A 6890-nucleotide genomic window follows, 5' to 3' on the forward strand; every position below is an offset into this window, starting at 1 on the left:
GTTGACTGTACATGATGCAGTTGTAAACTACAAAAGAAAGACCATTGATTTGAGATGTGCAAATAATGAGATAATCCGAGTTAAGTCTACTGACCTGAACCGATTGCCAGCAATAATATCCTCGATGTTGGCTCAGAAATATGTGAAAAAGGGGTGTGAAGCATATCTTGCGTACGTACTTGATAGCAAAGGGTCAGAAAAGAAACTTGAATCAGTGCCAGTGGTTTGTGAGTATTCAGATGTTTTTCCTGAGGAATTATCGGGATTAACATTCGTTCGAGAGGTAGAATTCGGCATCGAACTTGTACCTGGGACTACACCAATTTCGATAGCTCCATACCGTATGGCACCAACGGAATTGAAAGAATTGAAAACTCAGTTACAAGAGTTGACGGATAAAGGTTTTGCTCGACCGAGTTTCTCACCGTGGGGTGCACCAGTATTGTTTGTGAAAAAGAAAGATGGAACCATGAGAATGTGCATCGACTATTGTTAATTGAATAAAGTGAAAATAAAGAACAAATATCCATTACTGCGTATTGATGATTTGTTTGATCAGCTGAAGGGAGCCTCAGTGTTTTCAAAGATAGATTTGAGATCGGGTTATTATCAGTTGCGAGTCCGAGACTCAGATATACCTAAAACTACTTTCAGAACGAGATACGATCACTATGAGTTCTTAGTGATGCCGTTTGGGCTCACTAATGCCCTTGCGGTATTTATGGACTTGATGAATCGGATTTTCAGACAATATTTGGACCGGTTCGTAGTTGTGTTTATTGACAACATTTTGGTCTATTCGTGAGATGAAATCGAACATGCCGAGCACCTGAGATTAGTGTTGCAGATTTTGCGAGATAAGCAGTTATATGCTAAGTTCAGTAAATGTGAGTTCTGGTTGAGAGAAGTTAGCTTTTTGGGACATGTGGTATCCGCATCGGGTATTCGAGTTGATCCGATTAAAATTTCAGCCATACTCGATTGGAAGCCTCCGAGAAATGTTACTGAAGTTCGAAGCTTTTTGGGACTTGCTGGTTATTTCAGACGGTTTGTAAAGGGTTTCTCGATGATAGCCACACCAATGACGAAACTACTTCAAAAAGATGTTAAGTTTGAATGGTCAGAAAAATGTCAGAAAAGTTTCGATCAATTGAAAGCCTATTTAACTAAAGCTCCAGTGCTAGTGCAGCCCGAATCCGGTAAAGAGTTTGTCATTTACAGTGATGCATCCTTATTTAGGCTGGGTTGTGACACCCCTAATGTGACCCTAGTCGGAAAGTGGTTTCGGGACCACAAAACCGAGTCATAAAAATAATTAACCGTCATACTTAATGCTTATTATATGTATATATACATGTGTGGAAATTGCATGTTTGAATTTTGTTAATTGAAAGTGAATTTTATTAAATAGGACTTATGTGTGACACTTTTGAAATGTGATAGGTTAATCTATAAGGATCTATTAATGCATGTTAGGAAATGCTTGTACTTGCATGTCAAATTACCCAAAATGTTAGGTAGTGGCCGGCCATGCTATGGGTTAAAACATATTATAAACATTTTGTGTTAAAATGTTGTGTGAGAAATAATAAAATACTAGTTAATGGGAGGAGAAACCAAAGTTGTCTCACCCTTGCTCCTCCATTGCCGTGACTTGAGGGAGGAAGAAGAAAGTTGGGTTGCTTTAATTTTTGGCTTAGAAGATGGCTAGAAGGAGGAAAACTATGATTTTAGCTAGTTAGGTAGCTGAAATTTCAAGTAACTCGGTAATCTATCGAAGAAGAAGAAGAGGGCTGCAACAAAAAGAAAAATGGAGACAGTTTGCATGTTGAAGAAAACTAAGGATTTAGCTTGTTTAAGAGTTGTATCCTAAGTTGGTAAGCTTTCTAAGCTCCCCTCTATCTTTAACTTTGTTGTAAAGAAAAATGATGATGGATTGTGGTTGGAAGGCATGAATGCGGGTTGTAGAAAAGAAAAGCTCTTTGATTAGATGTAAAAATTACTACTGTCCAATTTTGTGCCTTCGTTATCTTGTCCAAAATTTGAACAAATTAATGGTTCTATTTTCATGCCGATTAGGGGTTGATAAATTGAGTCTAATATCTAAAATATTATGTTATTCTTACTAAGTTTCAGTTGTTAGTAGTGACGTAACAATTTGACAATTAAATGCATAAATGATCATTGAAACTGCGACTTGAAAACAAATTGTTCCAGCATGTGAATGCTGATTTGAATGTCTGTAATATGTGGAGGAATTGGTCTGCTGCATGTTTGAAATAAAAGAAAACAATGGTTGTTAAATATTAGTTTTGTTGCTAATCGAATGTGTTTAATTCATTGTTCAAGGGCTATAAATTGGTGTTAATTAAGCTATTCGGATGGTCTAATAAAACAACTGAATGTTATATAATGCTTGCTGTCAGATTGAAATTATGCTAGAAGGTTGAACAATTGTTGTTCAAATGGAATTTTGGAGTGTTTAATGGACTCCATGTTGCTAAAATTTACATGAATAGAAATTTCTAAGCTTAAATTGTAAGAATTTGAGTTGCGTGGTTTAAATTGTCAAAGATGCATTTGGCAATTGATTATAATTTGTTAAAGGGTGTAAAGTATTGATAGTTCTAAATGGTACATAGTTAAATGAAGATAGAAGCTTGATAAACTTTTATTTAGAATGGAAGTAGGAGAAATGTGTATTCGGCCATGTTGTAATGAGTTGAATTTGAATGGTTGATGCCTTAGTTTATAAATGGTCATTAGATGAGTTTTAAACTTGTTAAAGTTTGATAATTTGGGGGTGTTAAGTTGGGGAAAACGTGTAATAAAAATGGGTTGATAATGTTTGTTTGTTAATTGATGTTTGCACCTTAAATAGTTGAAATAAAGCTTGCCGATTATGATTAAATGTTTAAATTGTAATGGTCATATATAGGTATATATATATATATGCCTTATGTATGTACCAAGTACACATAAGGACATTCGGAAATATGATTAAATTCATGTATAATGAAGCATGATAAATTAAGTGACTCCTTGCTTGTGAATGTGAATTAGATATAAATTAAATAAGCATGAAATCGAGTCATGGCATGTTTTATTAAATATGATACATATTGAAATCTATTGTTTTAGAAATAGATTAAATGATATGTGATTGCCAAATGTGATTGTTAAGTGAATAATATTAGTTAAGTACTTAAGCAAATCTATTGTTTTACTTAAGCTTAAGAGCAAAGAGGATCAAAGTCGGATAGGGGAAAAGAGAAAGTAAACGAATAGCCGTGGATATCTAGTCGTCGACCACTTCGAGGTAAGTTTTAAGTGATTAAACGTTGAGTAAATTCAATCATAATAGGACATAATGAGTTGATTTAATAAGATATGATGTGGCCATGATATGTCTTAAACTCAAATGGTAAGTTCATAAGTGTTTAGACTTGGAAATTTAAGAGCAAATTGTAATAATTTGCTTAGGACAGCAGCAGTAACGTGATTTTAGAAAATCACTATAAATTGTTGGTGTGGAATTATAGGCTGAATGAAATATGTAATCAAAGATTAATTAGTCTAGTTTCTTATAAAAGAGACTGTGTAAGCGAAGAAATTTCCTATAAAGAGATATTTAAAGTTGTGTGAGACAGTGTCAGAATGACTCTGAAATCCCCTATTCTGTTTTTAGAAAATCATTATAATTTGTACAAAAATGGTTATAAGATAAAATTTATATGCTTAGACTCCTTAATGAGTCTAGTTTCAAATGAAATCAAATAGAACATATTTTGAATTCTGTACAATGAGAAATTTGATTTGTAGTGAAGACTGGTCAGATTAGTCAAACAGTGAAATAGGGGAAACTTTAAGAAAAATCTGGTATTGATTGGCCAAACCTAAAATTCTGAAAATTTTATGGATGGAAGATATATGAGTCTATATTCAGCGAAAATTAACGGAATTGATTTTGAGTTTTGTAGCTCCAGTTATAAATAATTTAGTGACTATTGCTCAGGAAAACAACTTGTAGTGAATATGTGATTTTGTTGTAAACATTGATGAAACTATTTGAGTTGCTTATAAGCTATTGCTGAAATTGATGTACAAGATAAATATATATATGTGTGGTAAAGCCAAATGGCTAGTGTGATATATGTATGAGATATGTATATGTGGTAAAGCCGAATGGCTAGTGTGAAATATGTATGAGATATGTATATGTGGTAAAGCCGAATGGCTAATATGAAATATGGCCGAATGACTAATGTGAAATATATATGAGATATGTATATGTGGTAAAGCCGAATGGCTAGTGTGAAATATGTATGAGATATGTATATTTGGTAAAGCCGAATGGCTAATGTGAAATATGTAGGAGATGTGTGTATATTGTGGCCGAATGACCAAATGTGAAAGGTGTGTATTATTAGATATTTGATGAGGCAAATGAATTACAAATATGACAGTCGATGTGAATGTTGTAACATGTGATTAAATGTACATGAAGCTTGGAAATATATTCCGGGTAAGACCCGATGACTACGTGTGGAGATTATGTCCGGGTAAGACCCGATGACTACGTGTGGAGATTTTGTCCGGGTAAGACCCGATAACTACGTGTGGAGACTATTCGAGCTAAAGGTTTCGCTGAAGATTCGAGTAAAGCATAATATTATACGACTTCACAGTAACAATTGGTAATAAATACGTTCAATGCGTTAAGTTGGTCAGGTATGTATTTTGAGATTATATTTAAGCTTGATTTGGACTAAATCACAAGGTCGTTATGTGATGCATATGTGAGTAAAGCAATAAGACTGTTCTATGATTATTGTGCATTTGGTCAATATGGAAAGTTAGGTGAAAATATGTAATGTACCTATGTTTATAAGAGATCACTATCAAGTGAGAATTTATCTGCCTATTATATATGATGAGATGTGCATATTTGGTAAAGGGATGGTATGCCCGAAGGAAGAGTGAAATAAAAATACGAACAACTATGTTATAATTTGATTGTTATCTGTTGACACTGCTTAAAACTTACTAAGCATTGTAATGCTTACTCCGTTTACTTTGTTTCCTTTGTTTTATAGATCTCATTTAGAAGCTACAGGCTCGGGGATCGTCAGTAACTAGTCACACTATCACTATATATCCACTGTTTGGTACTGCTATGTTGTGGATTATCTTATGGCATGTATAGAATAGACTAGTAGTGGGAGGATATTTTGGTTAATGTATATAAGCTATGCGAATATGACATCTTTTGAATGTTTACTTTTATAAGTTTTTTTTTTTAAATTTTATCCCTGGTTGTGTCTAGCAATTATCCAATTGAATGATCTTTACTTCAAGAAAATGAAAAAAATTTTACTGTTCTGATATGAGTTTCAAGTCCGGTAATGCCCCTTTACCTATTCCGGCGACGGATACGGGATAGGGGTGTTACATGGGTTGTGTGTTGATGCAAGAAGGTCGAGTTGTAGCTTATGCGTCGAGGCAATTGAAGCCACATGAGAAAAATTATCCGACTCACGATCTCGAATTAGCTGCCATTGTATTTGCTCTGAAAATATGGCGACACTATTTGTTTGGAGAGAGGTGTCATGTATATTCGGACCACAAAAGCCTCAAATATTTGATGACTCAAAGAGATTTGAATCTGAGACAAAGACGTTGGATTGAATTGTTAAAAGATTATGAGCTCGTCATTGACTATCACCCTAGAAAGGCTAACGTGGTTGTCGATACTTTGAGTCGTAAATCACTGTTTATTTTGAGAGCGATGAATGTTCACCTGTCCGTTTCATCCGATGATGTGTTAGTAGCAGAATTAAAGGCTGAACCATTATTGATTCATCAAATACATGAATCCTAAAGAGTTGACGATGAATTGGTTACTAAACGAGCTGAATGTGTTTCAAATGTAGAATCAGAGTTTCAAATAGACGACAGCGATTGTTTGAGGTTCAGAAGTTGATTGTGTGTTCCAAGAAATTCAGAACTTATTTCGAAGATTTTGAGCGAGGCTCATAGTAGTTGAATGTCAATCCACCCGGGTAGTACAAAAATGTACAACGATTTGAAACGTCAATTTTGGTGGCCTGGTATGAAACGAGACATTTCTGACTTTGTTTCGAAGTGTTTGATATGTCAACAAGTGAAAGCAGAACATCAAGTGCCTTCGGGATTACTTCAGCCGATCATGATACCCGAATGGAAATGGGATCGAGTCACGATGGATTTTGTATCTGGTCTACCGTTGACGCAGAGTAACAAAGACTCAATCTGGGTTATTGTTGATAGATTGACAAAGTCTGCTCATTTTATCCCTGTCCGTACGGATTTCTCGCTCGATAAATTGGCAAAATTATATGTCTCCCAAGTTATTCGATTACATGGAGTACCTACTTCTATTGTTTCTGATAGAGACCCCAGATTCACATCTCGATTCTGGAGAAAGTTGCATGAAGCATTGGGTACTAAGTTACATTTTAGCACAGCTTTCCATCCCCAAACAGATGGACAATCTGAACAAGTTATTCAGATACTCGAAGATATGTTGAGATGTTGCATTCTCGAGTTCAGTGGTTGGTGGGAACGATATTTACCCTTGGTTGAATTCGCGTACAACAATAGCTTCCAGTCAAGCATTAAAATGGCACCATACAAGGCTTTGTATGGTCGTAAGTGCCGCACACCACTATATTGGACTGAACTCAGTGAAAATAAAATATACGGGGTTGATTTGATTAGAGAGGCTGAAGGAAAAGTGAAAATGATTAGTGATAGCTTAAGAGCAGCATCGGATTGTCAGAAGTCGTATGCAGATTTAAAACGAAAAGACATTGAATATTAGGTCGGAGACAAAGTGTTTCTTAAAGTTT

Source organism: Gossypium arboreum, chromosome 2 (assembly GCF_025698485.1).
Source record: "Gossypium arboreum isolate Shixiya-1 chromosome 2, ASM2569848v2, whole genome shotgun sequence".
Taxonomy (NCBI): domain Eukaryota; kingdom Viridiplantae; phylum Streptophyta; class Magnoliopsida; order Malvales; family Malvaceae; genus Gossypium; species Gossypium arboreum.